Raw genomic sequence first — 27,806 nt, 5'->3', positions numbered from 1 at the left:
GGAAAGGAAATTCAGTGGGGGTCTCAGGCAGCAGAGGGACATGGTGTGGTCACGTCGTTACCCTGAGGAAGAGGCAGTGTGAGTTGTGGCTAGCACTGGGTGTCAGTGGCTGGAGAGAATGGAGTTGGGTATGGCTAGGGCATGTCAACTCACTTCTCCAAGCCTCAGTTTTCTCATCAGTAACATGGAGACAATCATATCTGCTTTCTAGGCTGCAGCAGCAAGTGAGGAGAGTGAAGTACAGAACTATGTCATGAAGTATGTGCAGGGCAGGGCAGTAACAACTGGGGGTAACTCTCCCTTTGTAGCTTCCAGGAAGCCAGGTAAAAACACAGCAGGCTGTCTAGCAGCAGGATTCCCTCTTCTGCAGAATGACTGTTTCCATGGCCCCAGACTCGAGAGGTGTTTGCCACGGAGGGCTCTGTTCTGATGCTCCTGAGGTTATCCTGATTATCCTGCCTGGCCAAGGTGAGACAGGCTAAGCCTTGAAGGTCAGCTCAGAGCAGACCTGGGGGGTGCAGGGCGGTCTCAGGCTTGGGGCTGCCATGTCTCCTGCCTTGGCTGGGAACTGTAGCTTTACCTGTGGTTTTGGAACCTGCCAGTAAGCGCTGTGGCTCCAGCTCTGTCTATGACGGCTGTGCCTGGTGGGCGCTAGCAAGAGAGCCCAGGGTGATTTGGAGAGTGGGACAGACCCTGGCACCAGCATTGACTGCAGTTCCCCTTTGGAGATCTCATTCAAAACTCATGCCTTGCAAATGGTCTGTTTATAATTCCCCCTCCAAAAAACCCACAAAAAGATAAAAAGATAAAAAGACGCGGGTTCTTATCCTGAGCTAAGGATAAATACACATTAGCCTGGACTCTTGCTGAAGATTTAAAGAAGTTTATTAAAAAGATAGAAATACAGCTGGGCATGGTGGCGCATGCTTGTAATCCCCGTGCTTGGGAGGCGGAGACAGGAGGATCGCGCAGGTTCGAAGCCAGCTGCACTGGCTTGAGAGACCCTGTTTCCAAATAAAAATATAAAAAGTAGATCTGGGAGTGTAACCCGGAGGTAGAAGGGCTTCTATGAACCCCAGTACCCAGTACCCGCCCCCCACAGAAATACAGAAGACAGTTACAGCCCCATGCCATTCAAGAGTGGCATAGGGAGATGGTTTGAACGAATACACCAAAGATACAACACGTGGACCAGTTTTTATACACATGACCTCCATCTTGTTCACGTAATTCTGACGTAGTAAATGTCCCTGTAAGGTACCTCTCCTTACCCTGTAAGGTACCTCCCCTTACTTTCCCCGCCAAGGTGTACTTTCCCACCTAGGTGTCTCTTTTCATGAAGGTCATGGTTGAAGGTCGACTTCCTCCTCCCATCCTAGCTAGATTATCCAATTATTATGCAAACCTGTCTTTAGAATGAGGATGAGGAAGTCCTAGTTCCCCTCTCCTATGGACTTGCTAATTACCTTTAACTAGGTTAACTTACATAGGAATAGTTGCCTGCTTTTTTGGTAGAAACCAAGATCTTTCACCAATTTTTGAAATATAATCATCAGAGCTTTCTCAAACCTTTCTAGGCCATTCCCAATACTGGTATAGTCTGGGGCACCTAATGGCGTCAGACCCACCACAGTGTGGGGTAGGAGCCTTCTCCCACCTTGGTTCCTATGGTGATATATTTTGGGACATGGGGCAAATCTCATTCTCCTCTGGGCCATGAAGTCTGCAGCATGGGGATCAGAATTTTTCTTGTGGGGGCTGCTGTGAAGCCAGAGATCAGAGATGTGTGTGGGGAAGAGCTCCATACACAGTTGTGGTTTTTTTTTTAATAGTACTGGAGATTTATTTATTTATTTATTTATTTATTTATTTATTTATTTATTTTTATTGGTGCATTGTATTTATACATCATGATGAAGCCAAAAACTTGTGTAGACATAAATGCACACATCACCCAGCCAGCCCCCTCCCAGTCCCCACTCCCCTCCCTCCCCATCCCTCACTCCCATGCTTGGCTTAGTGGTTGACTATGATATGAATAAGTACATCATGTGCTTTAAAGAGTTTCCCTCTCCCCTCCTATCCCCACAGTTGCCTTATTTGCTCCTCTGTAGGATCTCCTTTTTCACCTGGAGTTCCTCCTATGACCCCTTTCACCTTAGCTTTCACATATTAGGGAAAGCATCCGATTCCTTACTTTTTGTGACTGACTAACTTGCTTAGCATAATGTCCTCAAGATCTACCCATTTCCCTGTAAATGCTGCAATTGTGTTTCTTTTAAATGGCCGAGTAAAATTCCATTGTAGTACTGGAGATTTAACGCAGGGGCATTCTACCTCTGAACTGCAACCCTAGTCTTTAAAAAAAAATATAATAATTATTATTTGAAACAGGGTCTTGCTAAATTGTTGATGCTGGCCTCAAACCTGCAAACCTCCTGTCTCAGCCTCCCAAGTACTGGAATTACAGTCATGCAGCGCCATGCTCAGCAACACATTATTCTATTTTTCATTTCTGAGGATGGCCATGGAGTAGAACCAAACCAAGGTATGAATTAGTGATATATCACCTATGAGTTCTAAGGATAGTCAATTGTTGATTAAGTCTGGGTCTTGGTGGGGCAGATGATTTCTGAGCACACCAGTGAGGGTGAGGGACTTTTAAAACTTAATGGTGCCAGGAGTGGTGATGTCTGCCTATAGTTCCAGCTACTTGGGAAGCTAAGTCAGGAGGATCACAAGTTTGAGGCCAGCCTGGGCTACTTAGTAACACCCTGTCTCAAAATAAAAATAAGAAAGGGCCGGGGATGTAGCTTAGTGTCCCCCTGGTTTCAACCCCCATTAACACACACACACACACACACACACACACACACACACACACACACACTTAACAGCTTCTAGGGAGCTCCAGGCAATCCTTTCCCATCTTTCCAGGAGAAACTGAGGCTTCAAACCCTAGGGAGGTTCACAGTGGAAGGGATGATGGCATCCTTTCCTGAGACCGTGGATGGGTCAAGACTCTACTGGGTGGAGAGCCTGGTGGGGCAGACCTGCTCTCAGCAGAGAGCCCAGGGCTCGACACACAGTAGGTGCTCAAGGGAGAGGAACATCCAAACTCGAGTTAATTTACCATGGGCTCCAAAGATATAATCAAGGCCTGGCTAGGCCCTTTAAAAATAAACAAGCCAAAGGTATAGATACACCTTGACAATTCCTTAACTCAGTCTAGTGAGTAATTAGTCCTTTTTTTTTATATTAGTGGTTGAACCCAGAGGTATTCTACCTCTGAGCTATAACCCTTTTTATTTTGAAACAATCTTGCTAAATTGGCTGAGGCTGGTCTTGAACTTGTGATCCTCCTATCTCAGTCCCCCAATCACTGGGATTACTGAGTGACACCACGTCCACCCACTTAGTCCTCTGGTCTACTGGACTCACTGCTCACATTTTGACTTCAGCTTTCGTAGTCCTCCATGCCCCTGACTCCCATATTCACACACACTGCACACAATTTAGACAGCAACATGGCAGGCTCCACTACAGTGCTGGGGGTTCGTTCCTGGCCCTCGCACTTTATGGGCTGTGTGCCCTTGGACAATTTACTTAACCTTTTTCTGAGTCCTGTCTGCAAAATTGATATAAAAATAACACACATGACTATTGTTGCAAAGAGAAGCATGTAAAACACTCCATACGGCACCTGGAACATGGAAAGTCTTCAATAAATGTTGGCTATTCACTCCACAATGTTCCACACATGTGTTGATACACGAGCACTTAAAAAAAAGCACATTAAACATGCCGCTAAGTATGTGGGGCCTTTTCCCTTTATGAGTTGCTGAGTCAGGAGACAACCAGGGATTGGTCAGGCTGATGTTAGAGGAGGGTGAGCTGCATGGTGTAGCATTGTGGGCTCTGTCTTGGGGTTAAGGCAGAGCCTGCCGGGGCAGGCGGGCACAGCAAAGGTTTGTGTCTGCCAGGAAATGATTGGAGTCAACAGCAGCCCCTCATCCTCCGGTCAGGCTGCTGAGGAATAAAAGCGGCTGGCTTTTGTCTCTATGGAGTGGTCTTTTATGTGGAGAGATAACGAAGGACAATTAACATAGCAATTGGGAGCAACTTTTGATGCCCTGGTAATTTCTTTGCCTTATAATTATGGGACAATCAGGGTTTTTCAAGCTCCCAATTTAATCATAGTTAGACCCAGAGATAGTCAGAAAGTAGACACAGTAGCCAGAAGCCAAAGGGACCCAATGAAGAGGTCCCATGGGGGGCAGGGTGGGAAGAAAGGTCTGGTTGGACATGAAGCTCCCTCTGGGTGGCAGCTGGCTAGTCTGGAGAACCCCAGAGGCCACTGCTGGGTCGGAGCACCTGGCCCAGGCTGGCACACTCACTGTACAAGCCTACTCTTGGCAGGCCCATCTACCCCACTTGGCATGCCCGGGACCGGAAGCTAGCTCTGAGCCCCATCTGGGAGTCAGCATTAGCCAAGGTGATCCCCTTCCTTCCACTGCTGGGCTGCTGAGAATCATGGACAATCCCTGGCGCCTCTGCTCTAGGGAAGGAGCGGCCCCCTCTCCCCCCAGCTTCTTACAAGATCTAGGACTTGATCACTCATATTGAAGCAGCATTGGGGAGAATGTTGAGTGGTCCATGGCAAGGAGCACCCGTACGGTGAGCCTGCCCAGGGGGTTTGCCAGCTGCCACACATCAGGGTGGCGTGCTGGGTCCTCACAGCTGGGTGCACCTGCCCTGGGTTCAGTCACCTGCTTTGGAAACTCTTCCATGAAGAACCTTCTCTGTGAGCAGCATGGCCTCCATGTGGGGGCCCTGCAGGTGCCAGGCTGGAAACTTCTTGCACAGGAGCTGTGTGAGCCCTACAAATACCCTTACCAAACTGACATGCTGTATTTGCTCATGGAGGAGAGACTAGTATCCCATGAGGTCAGGTGACTTATGCACAATCATTTTGCTTGCTCTTCGTGGCTCAACCAGAATTCCAACTTACAGCTACTTAAGGCCAAAGAGCAAGATTTAATCACTGGGCCATGTTGCCTCCCCATCTGTTGGAAATGGATGGTAACCCAGCTGGAACCCAGCACCATCAGTAAGCACTGTGGGAAGGGTGTCAGGAGGGTGGCTCCAGCCAGCCACTGCTGCACACGCACCACCATGCTGTCTCTGCAGCAGCCACCTTCAACATTTCCTTCCTGGGCCTTTGTCTTATCTGCTTTGTACTCAGGCAATGAGAAGGACTGTTCCCTGGGCCAATTCGAAATCTCGTGCTCCTGTCCAGGAAGAGAAGAAATTTCAACCCCTGGGTAGTAGGAGGGATTTAGGGAAAGAATGTTTGGATGCTGGAGATAAGAGTCCAGTCCAGTTCAGAGTCCAGGCACCTGCTCCCATGTAACACTAACTTGTGGTCTCTGCAGTCTCACAGAGAGACCACCGCATCTGTGCGACTTAGTCTCTGCCTGAGATCACATCTCACAATTTTCCATTATGGATGAAGAAGCTGGGGCCCAGAGAGGGGAATACAACTGCAGAAGGCCACACAACTGCTTAGCGTAATTATAAGTAGAAATTCCATCGGTGATACCAAGCTTTGGGTTTATGAATAAAAATGGAATGATTTGTGGTGGGGGCAAAGTGACCTGGAGTAGACGGGCTAGGGGACAATGCTGAGCTGTGGGGGGACAAGGAAGGGTGATCACTAACTAGAGTTTGTCATAGGGCAGTAATCATGACTCCCTCGATCAGAATCCCAAAATAACAAATCCACCCTAGGAGGACATTTGGGTTCTCATGCTTGTGTTCTGAATTCTCCCTCTTGGAACATCCCCAGATGGCCTCCTTTGCAAATGAGGAATGGGTGACGTCAGATGCTGGGCCACTGCTGAGGCGGGAGTGCACACTCCCCGGTCCACGTTGGCAGAGGAAAGGTGCTTGATTACCACATGCCACTGGTTTCTCTGCTGCTTTGTCCTCTGCCAGGTGCAGGCAGAAGGTAATGAGCAGCTCTCTCTATTTGGCCCCTGAGGGTGCCTCCCGAAGAGAGAAGCCATTGATTTTTAACACAAGACACATAAATGCTAAGCTGTTCCCTGTGTTCTTGGGTGTCTGGCAGTGCTCTGCTGGGGAGAGCCAAGGTTTCTGTCAGCAGACACACACGCAGCAGACGAGATGGTAATAAACTTGCCCCTCCGAGGCCAGCATGCAAACAGCCTCTCTGCAGAGGACCTTCCCTTCTCTGCCCTGGCCGTTTGTGGGTGCCCAGCCCTTTCAGTCACAGCCTTGACCATGTTTGTGGGGAGCAGGCTGCCAAGCAACTAAAGGGCTAGAAAAACATTCAGGAGCGACACTGGCTTGGAAGAGCAGAAGCAGGCACTGGATGCAGATTCAGACTCTGACACGTGGCGGCCCCCAGGCCACGGTTGTCATGCCAACCCCTCCAAGTACAGTGCCCACAGCTGTGAAGTGAGTGAACGGCCACCCTGCCTGACCTGGCTGTCATGGATCTGAGAGGCTCATGTCCACAGCCCCTGAAGTAGATCACGTGAGAGCCCCCAAACCATTGGGCAGGGTGGGTTCTTCCCTAGTTGCTGTCCAACTTGCCCATTTTACAGATGGGAAACTGAGGCCCAGGGAAGTCAACTTACATGAGCCTTCTCATCCCCTGTTCCAATCCCTACCCATGTGTCTTACTTCTGTTTGCTTCTGCAAATAGCTCTCAGGACAAACACTCAGAATATTTTCTTCTATTTGCTTTTCTGTGCTTTCTAAATTGTCTGATATATTTTAATTTTATAACTAGGAAAAGATAAAAATATTAGAATAATGCAAAAATCATTGCCATTGCTCTTTAAAGAAAGTGCAGAGAATAAATGTCTCAAGGACATTTGAAGAAAGCACAAAGTTTATTCACAAACATTCCTGGGATTCTTTATGACCTATATGATTTCAAAGTAACGTTAGCAACCTTTTTTCATGGTCTTCAGCAGAAACCCAAACTCTTTGACCCAATGCTCAGGCTTCCTGCCTGTTCTCAGCTGCCCACTTCCCTGGTCCCATTTGTACTTACCTATCCCTCTACTCATAGAAACTCCCTATTTGCTACTTGACCCCAAGGCCGTCTCCCAGATGATACCTATGTACTTCTGTCTTTCTTCTTCTTCCAATTAAAAGCTTTTGAATAAAAAAATTGTTTTCTGCAGTAAAATAATTTCTCGATCTCACTTAAGAAGTCTAGAGGTGGCCAGGGTTCCATGATGACCTTTATATTTCTTGCTTCATGATCTCAGAATAGCTGCCAAACCCTAAGCATCTGCTCTGTGTTCAATTCAAGAAGAGGCAGGGACAGTGCCAGGAAATATCTTACCTCTCATCAAAAAAGCAAACTGTTTTTCAGAAGCTCAGAGCTGACTCTCCGAGGTGTGTCAATGGCCAGAGCACATCATGTGGTCACTTAGCTACAAGGCAGGCAAATAAGTTTACTTGATTGGCCTAGACAAATCATTTCAACCATAGAGGTAGGTCACATTATCCCCGAACAAAACTGAGGTTTTGATGGCTGTATTAGTCTGTTTTTCAGTCACTGTGACCAAAATAACCTGTCAAGCACAACTTAGAGGAGGAAAGGCTTATTTGGCTCAGGGTTTCAGAGGTTTCAGTCCATGTCAGCCAGCTTCAAGGCAGAAACCACAGCAAAAAGGGGAAAGCAACTTTGGGGAGGTGACTTCCTGGGTATTGTGGTTGGGATGGAGAGTCTCTCTGTTCTTGATTGTACCCACAACCAAGTAGATAATTTTATCTGGTGAGTCTATGGACTCATCAAGACAGCCTAATAATTCTTAATATCTCCTAAGTTCTGACAGGCTGCATCCAGGCCCCGCCAAGGCCACCCTGCCCCACCCCAGCACAGACCCACCTCCAGAATCCCTGACTCTATTCTGATTCACTCGGATTACCCTCCCCTTCTAGGTCTTTTTGCCTCCATTCCTGTCTCCACTGGCTATTTGTTTGCTTATTTCACTCCATCCAGCCCTCCTGTCCTCTAGTCTGGGTCAAAAACTTATTAGGGAGTTGGATAGTAAATATTTTAGGCTGATGTAACTGACTTTTAGTGGGAACATTCTGAGTGCCAGGCTCTAGAGTAAGTGCTTTCCCAATGAGGTAGGCAATCCATTTTTGCAGATGTTATTCAGAGGGGTAGAGTAACTTGCTCAAAGGTGCACAGCAGTGCATCAGCCTGATGTGTCTCTCTGGCTCAAACCATTGGCCACGACATTCTTGATCCTTTCCCTCTTGGGGGTGCTTCTCCTGTCAGATGAGGCCAACCATGTGGCAGTCCCTGGTTGCCACAAACAGATGGCACAGGCCAGGTTCTGTGTGGACCCTCGGCTTCTGCTCACTCACAGCCCAGTCCCAGCTGCAGCCAGCCAGCTCCCTCTACCCCACCGCATTCTACTGAGGACCACCCTGGCATCCCTCCTACCCCATGGTATTTCCTTCTATGTCGCAGAGCAAACTAAGACCACCCAGTGAACACATGCCCCTGACTTTTTACAGTCTGCCGCACTCTCTTGTTCTGCGAGGTCCCCCTTCCTGTCCTCCTGAGGTCTCCTGGGCCCACCCCACCTCTCCCACTGGGGGAGGGGCACCTCTCCTGCTTCCCCAGGGGACCCACTTCATTAATTGTCTCTCCTTTTTTCTTCGCCATTGTCTGTAGTCCTACTCCATCTCTCTTACCTGAGAGCAACAAAGCAAACATAAAATTCAGCCCTCTCCTCAGCCCCCCTCCTAGACACTTCTCTGTTCCTCTCCTTCCTTTCCAAGCTCAGCATCAGGCTATAACCAGAGCCTGCCCTTGTGATCACCTCTCCCTTCCCACTCCTTAGCTCCAGCCCCTGAAGTCATGTGGTCAGTCCTTCTTTGTACGTCTCTGAAATCACCTTCCTAAGGTCACCCAATGATCCCCTCATTGCCAGGTGCTATGGCTTTTTCAGTGTGCCATCTTACCTGCTTTTTCTGTAGCATTTGACCTTGTAGCCCATTTTCTTCTTCCTAAATGGCCTCCTCCAGGACCTTCTCCCTCCCTCTCCCTGCTCATCTCTGTCCTTTGCTGGCTTTTCTTCCACAGACCTGCACTGTAGTGTGGCTGCTCTTAAGTCCTGGCCACATGTCAACATTAGGTGACATCTGACAGTTCTCTTGGTTTCCGTTATCTCCCATATGGATTTCTGTAGCCCAATGCTCCTTTTTGAGCACCAGGTATGGATACCTAGAAGCTTCTAAAAATTTCCACCTTGATTCTGATGGCCAATGCTGAACTTAGAATCTTCTTCCCTGAAATTATCTCTTCTTATGAACTTTATTTTCTCAATGGCTCTAATATCCACCAACTGAATGGCCGAGGACTGACAGCCATCTGGAACTTGGCTCTGTCATTCAGCCGCTCCCTCAGATCAGCCACCAGATGTCATAGATTCTGCCTTTTTTATATTTCTAATTTCAATCTATCCATTCTTCAGTTTTTTTATGTCTTTGGGGAATAATCCTGTTGTTTGATTGTTTCTACACTTGTGGTGCTGCAAATATCATTAAAGTGTGTGCTTCATTTCTTGGCAGCCTGGCCTGGTAGCTACAGGTCAGGACAGACCAGGACACTCCTCAGAGCTCCAGAGTTCCCATCTTGCATTATCCAACACCACAGCCACACATGGCAATTTACATTTAAACTGATGTTAGTTAAAATTAAAATTAAAATTAGAAATTTAGTTCTTTGATCACACTAGCTACACTTCAAACATCCAACAACCGCCTGTGGCAGATGGCTGCCATATTGAACAGCAGAGATGCAGAGCATTGTAGTCATCCCAGGTAGTTCTAATGGACAGCGTCTAGCTGAGAGTGTTCAGCATCTAAATTTTGTAAGAACTACTTTATAATAAAGGCAATCCTCTATCTCACTCATGATCAGTACTGCATGCCACTCGTTATTTTTATTTATATGGTGCTGGGGATTGGACCCAGGGGTGTTATACCTCTGATCTATCCCCAGTCTTGTTTTATATTTTAATTTTTTTTTGTGTGGTACTGGGGTTCCTGGAAGCCATTCTACCTCTGGGCTACACTCCCAGACCTATTTTTACATTTTTATTTGGAAACAGGGTCTCCTAAGCCAGCACACGTGGCTGGTTTCGAACCTGCGCGATCCTCCTGTCTCTGTCTCCCAAGCGCGGGGATTACAAGCGTGCGCCACCACGCCCAGCTATATTTTAATTTTGAGACAGGGTTTTGCTAAGTTGCTGAAGTCCTTGCTAAATTGCTGAGACTGGCCTTGAACCTGCAATCCTCATGTCTCGCCTCCCAAGTATTGGGATTACAAGTGTGTGCCACCACACCTGGTGCCATTGGCTAGTTAATCAATCTTCTAGTAATGGGCATTAGGTCTACTTAGCTTTTGCTGTTACAATGATACTGCACACATTTATGTACATATGTATTGATGTCCATGCATAGTGTATCTATGAGATAAATTTCTAGAAGTAAAAGCTCAAGTTCAAAAGATATGTGGATTTTTAAACATTTATTGAACATTTCCCCTCATATACTAACTGTTCTACTAACAGGGCACAGCTACTTCTCATGACCTCTTTAAGTGAGGATCATTATCAGACTTTGAAGTCTTTATCAGATTGTGAGTGGGAAGCATTGTGCCACAGTGCTATTCCACTTTTTATATTGAAAAGTATGAGGGATGGCAAGGCATTCATATATATTGTTTTATGCAATGTTATTTGATGCCCTTGATTTTCTTTATGTTGGCTTTTTCCCCCCTTGTGATTTATAAGATCTTTACATGCATCAATCCCTTGTCATTTGGGTTGCAATCATAAATGTTAAGTATATTTTAATGGCTTCTGAATGTTATATTTTAGAACAGCCTTTTAAATTCCAACATTTTAAAGCATTCTTCTGCCCTTTCTCTCTCCTTCCTTCCTTCCTACCTTCCTTCCTCTTCCTTCCTTCCTTCCCTCCTTCCCTCCCTTTCTTTCTTTCTTTCTTTCTTTCTTTCTTTCTTTCTTTCTTTCTTTCTTTCTTTCTTCTTTCTTTCCTTTCTTTCTTCTTTCTCTAGCTATGTGGAATTTGCAGTGTAGGAAGTGGGTTGGAGACCCACGTCATATTCCCAGATGGCCAGCCAGTCTCAAATAGTTTATTGGGTGATGCTTCTTTCTTCCAATGAACTTGAATGTCAATTTAATTATATATGAGTTATAGAAAACTCTGTACCATGCTTTCCAGACTTGTAGAATGAGTATAATAACTCAGATTGTTATAAGGGATGAAATAATGACGAGTCTGTGGGACCAGACCTGGCACATAGTAGGTGCTGAATAAATGTTAACTCTCATTACCATCGTTTCTTCGAGATGTATTTGACCTATTTGTGGATCTTGTATTCCATTTGTTTAAAAGGTATATCAGCCAACACTTGAAGTTGCAAATAAGAAAAGCCACTCTGCCAAATGGAGCAGAAAAAGAATTTGCGAAAGATGATTGGGTGGCTCACTGGGTCACCAGGAAGGCAAGAATCAGAACAGGCGCCAGGCAGTGAAGAAGCCTGCACCTGGCTCCTGAGCAGAAGCCCTGGGGAAGACACCACTGCAGTTGCCACTGCTGCTGAGCATGAATTCAAAGCTCACTCTGCTGCTCCTGGGAAATGGGCATGAGGAGCCCCATCACAAGATCAGTGTTTATTAAGCTCAGATTATATGCAGTGACTTCTTTCCATATTGCCCTTCTCTGAATTTCATGGGTGGCACTCGGTTAGCAGAGCTAAGGTCACATGCCCCTGTGCCAGCAAAGCAAGTCCTGGCCTCTGCTTTGGGCAGGTGGGTTTGTGGTGACCCAAATACTCCAACTAAAGCAAGTGTCTGGAGCACATGAGGTGCCCATAGACATCACTTAGTGATGACAAACGTCTATTATAAACTCTGACTATTCACATGCATGTCTTTCTAGCTAGTAAAATGACACTGTTTTAATATCTAGCTACAGTTGGTTTCTTCTTTTCAGAGATTTCTCAGCTCCTATTATATATAGGATCAACAGGCTTAGTTAAAAAAATCCCATTGGTATTTTTGGATCACACTAATATAGATTAACGTAGAGAGAATTGGAATCTGTACAACATGACTCTTTCAATCCAAGAACAGGGTGTATCTTTTTGATTATTGAAGTCTTATTTAATGTCCTCCAGCAGAGTTTGAAATTTTTTTCTCTTGTAGATCAGGCACATTTTGTGTTAAATATATTTCTAGGTATTTTTCCTTTTTATTATTACTGTGAATGGAAACTTTTCTAATTGGTTATTGTTTTATATATAAAAGCTATTGATTTTTATATAAATTAATTCTTATTAAACACATTTAGTGTTTTTAATAGTATTTTCAGATTGGGGCTTCTCCTACATTATGTAAGTATGCAATCAGATTGTTAATAAGTGATAATTTCTCATTTTTGTTTTAATGTTACACTTCCTAATTTGTTCTCTTATTTAATTGCATTGGCTAGTAGGTCAAACACAATGTGTACTAACATTCTTCACAACAGATATTAGTGTCAGGATATAACAACCACACGAAGTTCACTGATCGAAACTGTCATTTGTTTCTGTTCCTGTTTTTGCTAGTTTCTTGAGAGCTAGCCAACCGAGGCTAGCTTTGAATGGGCTTGGCTCCAAGCTGCAGATAGGGTCCAGGTCTGATCCAGGTGTTTCTCATCCTCCCTGGGATCATCTCACACAATGACAAAAATACAAGGAGAAACACACAATTTTTGTTAAATCCTAGGCTCAGAATTGGCACTTTGTCATTTCTGCCCACTCCCCACCTGCCACAACAAGCCACATGGCCCAGCTCAGCATCAGTGAGGTTGGAAAGATACTCTGCCTGTGGGAGAGAAACTGCAGAGTCACGTGGGGAATGACAGAGACCCAGGGAGGAGCCAAGGCCTGCACAGAGGTGCGCATTCCATCAGTGAGTGTCCCTTGCTTGTTCCTGACTCTAATAGGAATGAATCTCATACTTTGTCATTAGATGTGATTTTGAACTTCCGCTTGAGTCGTGAGATATAGATAAATTGGCATGAACGTATTTTATTTTACTTTATTTTTTTTTGTTTTTTGGTGGTACTGGGAGTGGAACCCAGAGGCTTTTCTACCTCCAGGCTATACTTCCAGACCTATTTTATTTTATTTGGAAACAGGGTCTCACTAAGTTGCTGAGAGCCTCACTAAGTAGCTGAGGCTGGCTTTGAACCTGTGTGATCCTCCTGTCTCAGCCTCCCAAGCACTGGGCTTACAAGTGTGTGCCACCATACCCGGAAAAGCTATTTTATTAAGAAGTTTTTTTTTGTTTGTTTGTTTTTGCATTGGGATAGCTCTATTTTATTTATTTTTTTTATTTTGAAGCAGGGTCCTGCTAAGTTGTTGAGGGTCTTGCTAAGTTGCTAAGACTGACCTTGAATCTGCAATCTTTCAGTCTCAGCCACCCAAGTACTGGGATTATAGGCATGTGCTTCCATGTGAGCTTTATTAGTAGTTTGAAATCAAGAAACTAAGTTGGATTTTTATCAACTAATCTTTAAGTATTTATGGAGACTTTTATGTTTTTTTTAATATGATAAATTATAGTAATTGATTTTTTTTATAAAGCCCCATCCTTGCATTACTGGAATGGACCCCCCAGAGGGTGACATGATACCCCTTTAAAATACAAATTCATTCTACTTGCTAATATTTTTCTTAAGAGTTTTGCATTTATATTGCCTTAAACAGATAGTACCCATAGCCTCCAATTTCCAGCGGTTCAACTTTTTGACTTTTTAATGTTGTGAAGGTGAGATGCATTCAGTAGAAACTGTACTTTGAATTTCGGATCTCTATGTTTTCCTGAACTAGTGATATGCCATACTCTCTTCTCTGAGATGCTGCGGAGCAGCAGTGAACCACAGCCTCCTCTAGCCACAGGCTCACCAAGGAAAGCAACTAGCTCTCTACCGTGTGCTTTTTGCTAAGTAGGGTGGGCGTATTAAATGTGTTTTCAACTTATGATAGGCTTATCTGGATGTAATCCCATTGTAAGCCGATTTTTTTTGGTCTTAACTTTTTTGAGTCTTGTTTTCACTGTATTCTTAGACTTAGGCTCTCTGCCCATTCCCTACAATGTTCAGGAGCAGTTTACATAGCATCAAAGTTACCTGCTTTTTAAAAATGTAAAGAAGCCAGGTGTGGTGGCACATGCTTGTAATCTCAGTACTTGGGAGGCTGGGACAGAAGGTCACAGGTTTGTGACCAGCCTCAGCTACTTAGTGAGGCCCTCCACCACTTAGTGAGACCCTGCACAAAATAAAGAACAGCATAGGGCTGGAGATATTACTCAGAGGTAGAATGTCCCTGGGTTCAATCCCCAGTACTGAAAAAAAAAAAAAAAGTGAAGGATTGTTACCTGTGAAGTTGTCTCCTTCTGGTTCCTAGTGGATAGCGATTCTCTGAAAACCTCCATTTCTTCCCTGGTGATGAGACGACTTAGACTTCTCATCTTTTCTGGGGTTTGTTTGCATCATTTGTGTTTTCCTTGACAATCATCCATTTTGTCTCTGTGTGTAAGTTGATTTCAAAGCATTGGGCTGAGTGATCTATTATAATTCTTTCAATTTCCTCTATATGTGCTTATTTCCCCATTCTCATTTCTAATTACGTATATTTGTGCCTTTTTGTCTTGATTAGTTTAGCTATGGTTCATCTAGTTTATTTCTTGAGAGTTTGCTCCATTCCTGAAAGTGTTTATCCATCAAAACCCATGCCTGCTCCTTCCCCGTCCACCCTCCTTCCCTCTACAGGCTGAGCTGCCGCCTCTGCTGTCCAGCCCCGCGTCACTCCTTCAGAAGCCTGCTCCATGCTTCACCTTTGCATCCTGTCTTCTTTTCAGCCCCTTCTTCTCTTGTACATCTTTCCTAAAGGCTCATAGATGTTCTCTAGCTTCTTCAGGTGTTTGCAGACCTTGATATCCAAGATGTCCTCTGGCAGGTGGCTGAGGTCTTTACCCTGCAGAACTTCCCAGGGTACCTTTCCCAGCATTACCACCATAGAGTCAGCCCCCACTGAGGATACCTGTTACCCTTAGCATCCTGTTGTTGAGGTCCTTCCTTATAAGCACTTACTTGTACTTACCTGTCATGATTTCCCATGACATTTGCCCATGCCACTCATTCTTTGTGGAGATTCCCTCTGCCCTCAGTTTCCCTAACAGTCCTATTCCTCCATCCAACCTTTTCATGATGCCCTCTAGTCCTCTGTGCACTTCTTACAGGTTCCTTAAAAGAATACAACTCTTCTGCTTCCCCAGGCATGTCTAATTCTGCACAAGGTCCTGGGTGATCTCATCCACACCTGGATTCAGTGACCACCTGCACCCTGGTGACTCCCTAAGCCCCATCTTCACTCTCTCAACATGTCTTCTGGGGTGTTCCACAGACCTCTAAGTCCAAGACTTTAATTCTTTCTCCCTGACACTTAAAATAGCCCCTCCAAGGTCTCCTTGCTCCAAGAGAGCCTCTTTTGGTATCTCCTTCCAGGAAATGTTCTGAAACACCTGTGACTTTCCACTTCTCCTCTGCCTATCATCTCTGATGGCCTTTAGAATCAAGGCCTTTCTAAGCATCATATCTAGGTCTGCCTGTTTTGTGTCTTTTATCTAATAACCAGATTACTTGCAGTTCCTTGAGCATCTTATAATGTCCCATGGTTTCTGCTCTCCCAATCTTCCTCCTGCTTTTTGAAAAGTAGCTGAAGATTTATCTGCTTTGGGGAGTTGTCCTATCCCCCATCCCTAGTTTGATTTTGGTGCCTATCTTGAGGGAGCCTCCCATTACCTGGGTCACCTCAGGGCCTGTGTTGTAGCTCAGTGGTAGAGCATGTTCTTAGCATGCCCAAGGCCCTGGGTTCAATCCCCAGCACCAAAACATAACAAACAGCACAAATAAATTAGAGGCCATCTCACTTTTTCCTTCCAGAACGAAGTCATCTCTAGCAATAAGAAGAGGGGGTCCAAGCTACAGAAAGAAAATGAGAAAAGGCAGGTGCTTTGAAGTTGTACAGAAAAACGATGGCTTTACCTACAACATGATCCTAGGTCTATCTGCACTCTTTCCTCATTCGTAAAGTGGGTGAAGTGAATAACGTTACATGCTGATGCTGGAAATAAATTAGGTGCTGCATGTGAAAGTATAGAATTGCACAAGGACGTTGGTTTTTCAAGATGTATCTGCTTCCATTCCCCGCCTCAGTGTTTTCAGCCACAAGGCAGTAGACAATCATTTCAGAGATGGCCTGGATAAAAGCCCTTGAAACCGAGGAGGAAATACCACATCAAGTGGCAGTGAGTGCATGAAGGAACTGGAACTTCCACACACTGGAAAGCATATTGAAATGGCACAGCCACTCTGGAAACAGTCTGGATATAAAACAGTTTAAATATACATCTATTGTATGATTCATAATTTGACTTCTAAGTGTTTACCCAAAGAAAAAGAAAGAATATGTTCATATAAAGACTTGTGTGCAGATGTTTGGCAACTTTGCAGGCAAAAATGTAAATGGTCACCAACAAGAAAATAGATAAACAAACTGTGGTATATCTATACAGTGAAGTACTATTCAGCAATAAAAAGGAATAAATGCCTGATACACCCCAAGACATGAATGAATCTCCAAATTATTATGCTAGGTGTAAAAAGCATATGAGATAGCATTTTCCATGTGACTCCATTTATAAGAAACTGTAGGAAATATAAACTAATCTATAGTGATAGAAAGCACAGCACTGGTTCTTTGGGGCCAAGGTTGAAGGACAAGAGGAAGGAATTAAAAAGGGCCCGAAGATGGGTGTGTTTTTCTCTTGACTGCATGGGTTAAGCACATGTCAAAATGTATTAGACTGTATGCTTCAAATATGACATACATTTTATGGTGTGCTGATTAAACCTCATTAAAGATGTGCTTCTTGATCAGACAAACTTGGCTGTTTGCCTTTCCAATGTTTCTTTCTCCTTTTTTTGATAAAAGTGAACCCCAGTTCTGTTTCAGATGGATCCTAGTATAAGCCACTCACAGCCCCCCTTGCACTTCTCCCAGGTCTTCAGGGAACTAAGCTGTGGTGGGGCTGTTGAAAAAGGTTTGGTTCTCTCAATACAAAGGGGGCTGAACGGGGCTGGTAAATCTCTTTTCACTGCTTTTTTCCTTTTAGAATGAAAACATGACATTTGGAGCTACAGCAGCTATCTGGTCACCTTGAGGAGACAGCTAAAGGATCCCTAAATATGCTGGCCTTGATTTCACAGAACCCTTAGCAGCCAGCTTCCTCAGGTCTTGTGCAGAAAACTGACCCTGACTTGTCCATTTAAGCCAGGGTTGATGGGTTTTCTGTTACGTGTAGCTGGATGCATTATTACTGTTAGAACTGGGTTGGTGTGTTAGTTATTCACAGTTCAAACAGTGGCATAAAACCACAGCTATTTTTTTAATTCTCATGCTCCTTTGGGTCAGGAATTCTGCCAGTACACAGCAGGAATGCGTCATCCTTCCTCCATGACGTCTGGGGCTGCAGCAGGAGATGACTGCATTGAATCGACTTGATCCAGGTATCCCAGGCCTCTGTGAGTTTTGCTGGGGATGGGACGTCTGAGGTGGCTCTTTGATTTATAGTTTGGTGTTTGGGCTGGGTGGGACAGCTGCAGCTCTGTCTGGGAAGCCTCTGTGCCACTAGCTTGGGCTTCCTCTCAGCATATACAAGTTAGCTGGTTCAGCTCCATGGGTGCATCTCAGCCCTCCTCCAGTAAGCACCCAAGAGGACCAACAGAGCCTCCGGTTCTCTTAAGGCTTCAGCCTAGGTTTACAGAGCTTCACATCTACTCAGTCCTGTTGGTAGGAGAAGCCACAGGCCACCAAGAGTCAAGGGTTGGTGGAATGCCAGCTCTCTCCATGGGGAATGGCATGGCATTCCTGGAGGAGGTGGCAGCTGCCATCCTGGACACAGATGAGAAGTATTTGTGGGGCAGATGTGGAGGCACAAGGTCCAGTTCTGGCTTTGAGTCCCTCTGTGACCCAGTTGGAACTTTGGGCCAATGTCTACACCCCTGATTTCAGCACACAGAACCCTTCCTCTGGCCTTAACTTTGCCCTGTGAACTCTCTGCCTCACTTTCAATGCTCTCTCCAGCCCTCAGATTTTGGGGGCATACTGCTCCTGCTGCCTAAAATACCTCCTAGTCTCTTCCTCAGCTCAACCCCGCCAGCTCCTGCTCATCCCTCAAGACCCAACCCCACTGCCCCTCTCACTGTAGTATCCCTGATACGCACAGTCTTGGTTAGGTGCTCCCCACTCTGAGCTCTCATACCTGCCTGGGCAACCTCTCCCAACACCTCAGGACATGCGTGCAGCCCAGTCTAAATGACTCACTAGAATGTGAGAACGCTGAGAGATGGAGCATGCAACTTTCATCTCTGTACCCTTATTCCCATCAGAGTGCACCGTGACAGGCAGGTGGTGCTTGCAGAGGAGAAGCAGGAAGGCTGTGGATGCATGAAATGATAGAGCAAGTACACGGGGATTCTCCTAGGGGCTTTCCCTTTCCATCCCCTTGCTCCCAGCACTCCTGGGAGTAGCTGAAACGAGGGACTGTCTTACACCATAGTCAACAAAATGGTGTATGGCGGGCTGAGGGTCTGTCAGCACCCTGGCTGCGTGCTGTGGTGCAAAGGGGCTGTGATTCTCAGAGCCGGCCCATACTCTGGGCTCCTGCATGGAGAGCCCTGCTAAGGGCTGCCGTGCACTTTCCTGAGGGATCCCTGGGGCTGCTGCCTTTCTTGTGCGTGAAATGCAACACATATTTTTAAAACACCTGTTTTGAGCCCAATTCTCTGCTCATCGGTGACAGAAAATCAGAAGAGCAGAGAAGGGACAGATAATGCAACCCATGGAGATGAGAGGGAGCAGGGCCGGAGAGTGGAGAGCAGCGAGAGGTGGAGAGAGATGGGCTGCAGAAGGCAGGCAGGGCACAGGCTGCCCGGGGCTTCCTTTCTCCAGCTGAGCTCTGTGTAGCTGACAGTCACCATCTGGCCTCTGTGGCTGTGTCCCCAGCGTCTCTTCTGTGGAGCAGATCCCCAGCCTGCCGATGGCTTGGCACTGTGACCACTGCTTTTTCCCTTCAAGCTTGGTTCTCAGCCTAAGGGCAATGGAGAAACATTTGGATCTTTGCAAGGAGTGAGAGGGTCAAATGGTTTTTGGAGGATCATCCTGACTGTTGATGGGGAGTGTGTGAAAGGAGGCAGGGAGTCTGTGGGAGGCTCCTCCTGTCTCCCAGGGACAGATGATGGAGTCCTGCAGTGCAGTGGGTGGGGCCGCATGCAGGTGGGGAAGTGGAAGGGCTCGAGGTCCTCAGGGAAGGGACTTCACAGTCCCAGGCACTGCTCCTGGGGACGGTGTCAAGGGCAATGCTGCATGGCGGATGCAGTTGAGGCGTGGGGAGGGCAGAGACAATGGGGCTGATTTGGCTGCCTTCATGGGCGCTTGCTTGTCTTGCTTTCTCTAAAACCTGCAGTGTCTGAATGCTTGGTGACTGCACAGCACTGAGGAGGATTAAGGGAAACCTTTCCTGCATCTGCATTGGGAGTGACTCATCTTTGCGCTTCGACTCCATGAAGGCCAGTACTATCCGGGAGCACAGAATCTAAATTTCCGTTATACTGGGACTCAACATACACGTGTGGGTGCCCCTGACTCAGGCAACATCCTCCCCCAGTAGCCTTGTTAGTAAGCCCCCCTGGGGCACACTCTGTACTCTGTGTATGTGTAGGACTGTGTGTGTCTCTGTGCATATAGTGAGAGAAGTACACCAAAGGCAAGAAAGTCCTACGGTGGTTTTGAAGCATGAGTAGGAGTTTGCGAGGAGAGGATGATGAAGGCATTCTAGGCATCTGGAAAAGCAGGAGTGAAGGTGTGGAGTGGGGACGAGAGAACCAGGAGAGGGAGGAAGGGAAATGGCTGGGAATAATTTGGAAGAGTGGATGTGGACAAATCATTTCGGCTTAAAGTGACAGAGCTCTAGAGATACCTTGTGGTACCCGGATGACCAATGGGTTTCATTTTGTGAATCATCTTTGTTTCGCTGATAGTGGTTACCCAGAGCTTGTGTTCAAAAGGATTCTAAAGTAGAATTTGGGAAAGAACGACACGATCAATTAGTGATTTCTGCTGCAACTGCAGAAGCAGAGCGTGGCAGCCTGGGCACTGGGGACTCACATCGGTGCAGTAAGAGAGGAAAAGCCACTGAGGGAGGGTCCAGTCGAAGGCTCAGGGGGGAGACTTAAGGATGCTGGCTGTGAAAGATCAACTGGAAGCTCTGGGGATCAGAGGGAGGCGAGGCTAAGGCCATCTTGCCAATGAGCCAGTGCTGGGTTTAAAAATATCCAAGGAAGAAACGAACTGCCGAGGAAAGACCTTACTGTAACTGCTTCCATAATGAGGATGCTCAGGAGGAATAAAGGATTTCAGTGGCAAACACTGCCAGTCTCCCTCTCGTCTCTCCCCAAAACACCCAGACTGAGAAAAAGAACGCAGAACACACGCCACAATGACCCCACCCAGGGGCACGTCACCTCCCCTCTCCCGCTGCTTGTGAAGTCAGTGCATAATTACCGGAAAGCATTTTTGACTGAATTTTAGATGAGCATTTTGACAAAATATAATATTGGAAACAATCTTTATCAAACATTCATATGTAGTGTGAGAGATAAGCCTGGAATCCATAATTCATACGGCGCGTGTATTACCAAGTGTGCACGACACGCTGCATTTCAATGAGGCCGCCCGAACAATATTTTCTGCCAGACGCGGGCTTTCATCATTTACATTATTCACTAGGTTTTCCAGAACAGTAAATCTTAAATATATATTTGTGTTGGGAAGAGCTCGTGTGCGTGTCTGTATACACACAGAGGAACGCCACCCGTTTGGGCGCAGAATCGGCGGATGGGCGTTCCAGCTGGAGGGGCACTCTGCGGCAGCAGGGAACCTTGGCAACCGACACACAGGGCCCCTTCTGGAGGACAGCCACTTTGCCATGGACTCCTAGTTTTGTGCGCAGGCATTAATCCACCCACCCCGTGGTCTCCATCTTCAGACCCACCCGGCATCACACCTGGAGCCCTAAGATGCAGTAGGACCCAAAGTAGAGGTGCACCATGGGAGCACTGGGCAGAGTCCATCCTCTGAACTGTTCTAGCAGGAACTGTTTTGAGACTCCAGAGGTCCACAGTGGAAAAAACACTCATGAGGATTGCTGAACTTTGTCTCACTCCGATATGGCTTTGACCTTAGGAAATCGTTTCTTCTTGTTTGTTGACTGTAGAGTCAGGAAACGCAGTCCCTCTGGGGTTGGCCCCATCCATCTCCTAAGAGCAATGCTGCTTGAAGATCTTTCCTTGGCCCAGCTGAGATGTGCCTTCTTACAGTTATCACCTGTGAGGTCGCACAAGATAAGTCTTCTTCCCAGCACACAGGATTGTCCTGCAGTACTAAGCATGCATGGCATCCTGCTCTGGAAGCTTCCATTTCCAGGCAGGCCTTTCTTTCTCCAGCTTTTCATCCCATGGTGAATGCATGGATACTGGGGTATACCACCCAGTCTCCTTTTAGGACCCAGGAGCTTCTTCTGCTGCCTGGAGTCTGAATTCCTCCCACATAGTAACCTCCCTGAGCAGAAGGACTGGCTCTCCACCCAAGGTCTTGCTCCTCCTTATTGTGGGAGGAAAAGCTGATTCACAGGCAGGAGATGCATCTCTGAGAAGTCTTTCCCAGCTCTGGAACCCCAAGGGGACAGAGTTGGCAAGGCCTCTGTTGTAACTGCACTGAGTTCAGCATCTCCCTCTGCCTAGCCCTACAGATCTGTGATCCCTCATCACTCCCTGAAGAACTTTCTCATGGCGGCCTCAGGGAACATGACCAAAGATGACCAGAGCTATGAGTATCTGAGGAGGCTGATTCCAAATGGGATTATAGAGTGGACAGTACGGCCTGAGGTGACAGGAGTGGGGACAATGTTTAGACTATATTTTGGTGGGAAAACTGTGATAGAAGGGAAAGTAGGGCAGATTATATATTTTAGGAGGTCAGAACTAGGCAAATTAGCAATTATAAGGACAATAAAATTATATGTTTTTTGCTGAATGGAATTCATGAATTGGAAGAAAACAATAAAAGGTCATAGTTGATTAATTGCTGATCCAAAGCAAAATATGAAAGTTAAAATATGAAGGTCATGTTCTTCCTGGGCTACATATAGATTATTAGCAGTGAAGGGAAAAGAAAGCTGAGGTTCAGGACCCAGACTTAAGAGTAAGGGTGAAGCTCTAGGGATTCTCAATGTCAATGAGTCCAAGGGGCCAAGGTTGGGACAGAGTAGGCCTGGGAGACTTGGGATGGGGTATCTGGGTCAGTGACCTTGAGCACTTTGAATTCCCATTCCCCTGAGTCCCAGGGCCTGAGGAAGTGGCCTCTCTGCTATGAAAGACTAATATTCTGCCCTTGCTTGAAGACCGTGTGGGGCCTCTGCCTGCAAGACAGTGTGCTGCCCACTTCAGACTTGTCTCCAGCTCCGCTCCTGGATACTGGACCAAAACCTAGAACCCAGCCATGACATACCAGCCAGGCAAGCACTGGGCCTTCTAAAGGAAGAAAGAAGTTGATATAAGGGAGGTGTGGGACCCAACAACATGGACAATAGCTAGAAGTGGATGCCTGGCACAGAGGGTGCTGAGTCAGGGCAATGGATTATACTAGAATAAGGCAGAGTTCACCAGTCTGGAGACTCTCTCTGGATAGAGGGTTACAGGCCCTTACAAGACCATGAGAGGATGCCAACATGATGCTCTTGTGGCTCTTGGAAGCTTGGAAGAAGCTATGGCCCACACGATGTGAAGTAGAAATGCCAGAATTACCATGGCAGATGGCAGGAGAAGGAACCAAAAATCTCAGCAGAGTGGGCATGCTGGAGAGAATAATCCATGGAAGAATGGAAATCCTACCCCTGGCAATGCTCCACAGCAAGGCCTGACAAGAGTCCATTCACCAAAGCAGTGAGAAGAGGTCCCAGTCTCAGCAGCAGGTGTTCAGGAGGCCAGACCTGGCCACAGGAGGTATTGCTATGGAACTGGGCTCCCTGAAGACAGTCTGGGTACCAGGAAAGAAAAGAGGCCAGGGGTGTGCTGACCATCAGAAGCTTGTGAGCATGATGCCTCTAATGGAGAGTGAGAGCAAGCAACCCGGCCTGAGGATTTCTGGCTATAGCTCCCGGAATGCGATGTGCCTAGAGTAGGATGACCACTGTGTCAGTTAATCCAGGACATGGGACTCTCAGGAAATCTGGAGTGAGTGATCACTTTATCCTTGGGGTAGGTAGCAAGGATATTGTTTGAGTTATAAAATTAAAAAAATCAAAGATGGGTGACTAGGGGTCTGAAAGGTATTGTTCCAGGAAAGGAAAAAGAGAAAACATGATCCCTTGCCCAGTTCCTAGACCTAAGCTAGCTTACTGACTAAAGGATAAGCTAAGTCTCCATGGAGAAGGACCCTGAGTCCTCATGGTAGCTGATGACAGTGATGACTACCCTACTGCTCTTGGGGCCTGTCTAATGAGGAGTGGCCTCAGAGCTGACACTGTGTGTTGTCATGGCCATGGGTGGAGTGGGCCCTTATGAGTCAGGTAATGCTAGAGTTTGGGCACAGATATGACTCATGTGAGTCCAAAGCATCCATTGAACCACTTCAGGGACATTTCCCTGGACCCCGAGTGTCTAGTTGTCATGGACACACAAAGAGACACCCACGTGGCTCCTTGGACTATGAAGTAGGAGATCTCTCCAGCTGTTCCAACTCCACCCCCAGCAAAGATTGAGCTTAGAGATTCGTGCCACCTTTGAAGCCCTGAAGAATGCAGGTGGAGAGGTGCCTGTCCTTTTATCGTTCAACTCCCAGAATGTGCTGGATCCTGAAGGATGAGAGATGATGACCCCGTGATGGCACTGCTGGTGACCCAGTGGTGTGCCTGCAGGTCAGCACAGTTGCAGGCACACGTGTCTGATGATCACTTTCAATCAGGAAGGAGTGCTAGGGCTGAGCACATCCTCATATGGCAGAGAGCTGAACTCTTTCATTCTTTTAAGTCTTTCACTGTGGTGAGCCAGTACTCCAGTCCTCGATGACAACATAGTACAAGAAGCCTAGAACTCTCTAGACAACTGGTAGGACATCAAATAGTCTATAGAAATGATGACATCATGATAATAAAAATGGATGAACAAGAAGTGGCAAGTATGTTGGAGGTCTGAGGAGAGACTCCTGTGCCCCAGAGAGTGGGAGGTAAATCCACAGAGGTTTAGTGAGGCCACCAACTCAGTGAAGGTTTTATGGGCTAGGTATTCTCAGGCATGTCAGGATATCCTCCTTGAAGAAAGGACAAATTATTGCATTTCCAACTGCCACCAACAAGAAACACAGTGCCTAGTGGGCTTTGTCCTAGTCTGTTTCGTGATACTATAATGGAACACCACAGACAGGGTAAATACTAATGAGCAGAAATTTAAATCCCACAGTTCTGGAGGCTAGGAAGTCCAAGACTGAGAAACCATCAGCTGGTGAAGGCCTTCTTGCTAAGCAAAAAGGAGAGAGAGAATAGACTAGACTAGACTAGACTAGACTAAAATAGAGAGAAGAGAGGGGAGAGAAGGGAGAGGAGACAAGGCCTGAATTGTCCCTTTATAAGGAACCCCCTTCTTGTACTAGTAGCATTATTCCAACCATGAAGGCAGAATCTCACAGACTTAGTGTCTCTCAGTAGGCCCCTTCCTACACTATTGCACTGGGGATTTATTTTCAACACAGGCCTTTTGAGGGACATTTTCAATCCATTACAAAGACCCCTGTGGATTCTGGAGGCAGAACACTTGGGAAAACTGCTTTAACCCACATATTGTATGGCCAGGAGGCTGCTAGCCATGCAGGAAAGAGGCCAACAGCAGACCTGGGTTGCTGTGTAAAAAGTTCTACTATGTGAGCCACATGCCTGGGAGACTCTGGTGTTATAGGCATTCGTGGTAGGGAAAGAGGCTATGTGGATTTTACATCAGGCTGTAAAAGAAAATTAATGTATAAAATATCAGTGCTCTAGAACAAGGCAGATAACAATTTTCAGCAGAGAATTACACATGGAGCCCTTGACCATAAGACATTAAGTGATCATGACTCCAAGATTATCCAGCACAAGTTGGATTCATACAGATTCACCAAGGCATTAGATTGGGTGATACCAGGAAACATGGAAGTAGTATACCTGGGATTAGCCACGAACAGAGCCCATTGGCATCAGGAAGCTGCTTAAGAAGGAGGCCTGAGCCTCATGTCATCTACCACCATGGCCTGGCTTCCATCTTGGCCTCCATGGGCAGGGTCACAAGACTATCTGACTGAGCAGAAAGCCATGTTCAAGGATATGTTGACTTGGTATCTAGGTACAAGTTGGAAATGTACTTCTGCTACACTACAGTCCCACTGAGAGGTGTCCCTGAAAACCAGCAGAAGAGCAAATTTCCCCACCCAATAGGCAGAGCAGTGCCCCTAGTTATCATTTTGGGGGTAGGAGGAGAAATGGGCAGAGGCAGAACATGTACAGATGGATGGGGAACAGCGAATGCTGGAGCTACTGAAGTTAGATTAGGAGATGTGGGGCCCATGACTGGAATTCTGGGAGTGGCCATGGATCATGAAGATCATGTGTTAACACTCAGCACAGATCATCCACTGAGTAGGCAAGATGATCCCTATGCCTGATGTCAGCCAGCTTCTGACATTGGCCATCTTCATGATGGCATCAATGGACTCATGAACAGAGAAGTCTTGGGGACAAAGATAAAGTCCACACATGGTCCCCACATCAAGGGCTCCCTACTCATCAAAGCAAACCTACCTACCACCATTGCAGAACATCTGTCCTGCCAGTGCAGACACTGGTGCCGAGACAACAATATAGTACCATGCTTCAAGGACCCTGACTGGCCACTCTATAAAAAGTTAATTATATTTAACTCTTTTCAATCTGAAAGGGGAATTAATTCATTTTGATTAGAATGGACATAAATTCTAGGTATGGGTTTAACTTTCCTGCCTGCAGGGCCTCAATCTGTAGCACTGTCTGATGGCTTACAGAATATTGGATCCAGCAGCCCAGGAGCCCATATAACATTGTATTTGACCAAGAGGGTTGCTGTACAGCAAAGGAAGTGGGATGGTGGGCACAAGACCAGAGGATCCTTTGTGCCTATCACATCTGGATCACCAGATGTTGTTGATCTGACAGAATTGTGAGAAACCCTTTGATAATGTGGCTCAGGCACCAGTTTCGAGATGATGATCGAGGGTCTGGGATACACTGCCCAGGATGCAGTGGGCACCTGAAATCAGTGACCATTAAGTGCTGCTAGGTCCCCAGTAGGCAGAATGCATGAGCGTGAGGAATGTGAGGAAGAAGTGTAGGGATGCTGCTGTTCACCATCACTTACAGGGACCCACATGGGGACTCTGTGTATCTTGCCTCTGGGTATAGATGTCATTTCCTGAGGGGACCCAGAGAGAGAGTCCCATTCAACTGTGTGTTACATTGTCAACTAGTCTCTTTGGGCTACTATTGTGAGAGACCAGCAGGAAAGGGATCAAGGTAACTACCTTGGCAAGATTAAAGAACCTTGGTTGTCAGGAGAAAGTAAGCATGCTGCTACACACAAAATAATAGGGAAGAATATTTGGCACCAAGATGATTTCCTGAGAAGTCTTTTGTTTGTTTAAATAGTAACGTGAGAAACATAGATACCTGTGAAGTCAGTAGCTGGGATACAGAAAGTCTTGAGAAGGTGATAGTAGTCAGGGAATCAGGGCCTTCTGGGATGGGGTCTGGCCATGACAGGAGATGAGCCTCATTGCCCAGCATGGGCACTAGGCACTACTGAAGGGAGTCTAGAGTAGGAGGCAGAGGACAAAAGAGAGAGCATCATCTATAGCAGTAAGAGCTATTGTTTCTCCTAACTCTCCTCTTCTAAGTCTCCCCAGGAAAAGAGGCGATCAGAATCCTGGAGCCAGATCAAGCCGCTCCTAGAACTTATTTAGAACAAGTGGCTGTGAATGGTGCAAGGGGTGGACTGCAGTGAATGCTGAGATGCTCTGCCCAGATTGTCCTTCAGAAACAGACACACATCCCTGCACTGGGGGTGCTGCTGGCTGATGATCTTCCACCCCAGTTGGGAAGCCAAGGTTGTGGTCTTCTTCATGTGCTGGTCTCTTTCCTCTGATGCTGTTCTAGGTCTCCAAGTCTTACAAGGTTACAGACTCTTCCTTGATGAGTTGCAGCATTTTCTCCTGTCCATTTACCACTTGTTGCTTCTGTTCTTTGAGGAGGAGGCGGCAAATGATGGGCATCTCTTTGGCTATCTCAAAATCCCCTATTTTCCCTGGCATCTGTTTTCTGATAACATTCTGAGATATCGCTATATCCCTTTTGATGAGTGCTTTCCAAAACAAAAATAGATATCTAATTTTTCACCTCTTATTGTAGATACAGAGTCTGTAAGAAGAGCCCATGCCATATGCTTAACATTTCTAAACTCTAGATTAAAAACCTCACACCTTTTCTAGGCCT

The sequence above is a fragment of the Muscardinus avellanarius genome, assembly GCF_963383645.1.
Source record: "Muscardinus avellanarius genome assembly, chromosome: 4".
In the NCBI taxonomy this organism is placed as follows: domain Eukaryota; kingdom Metazoa; phylum Chordata; class Mammalia; order Rodentia; family Gliridae; genus Muscardinus; species Muscardinus avellanarius.
This window is presented reverse-complemented; position numbering follows the sequence as displayed.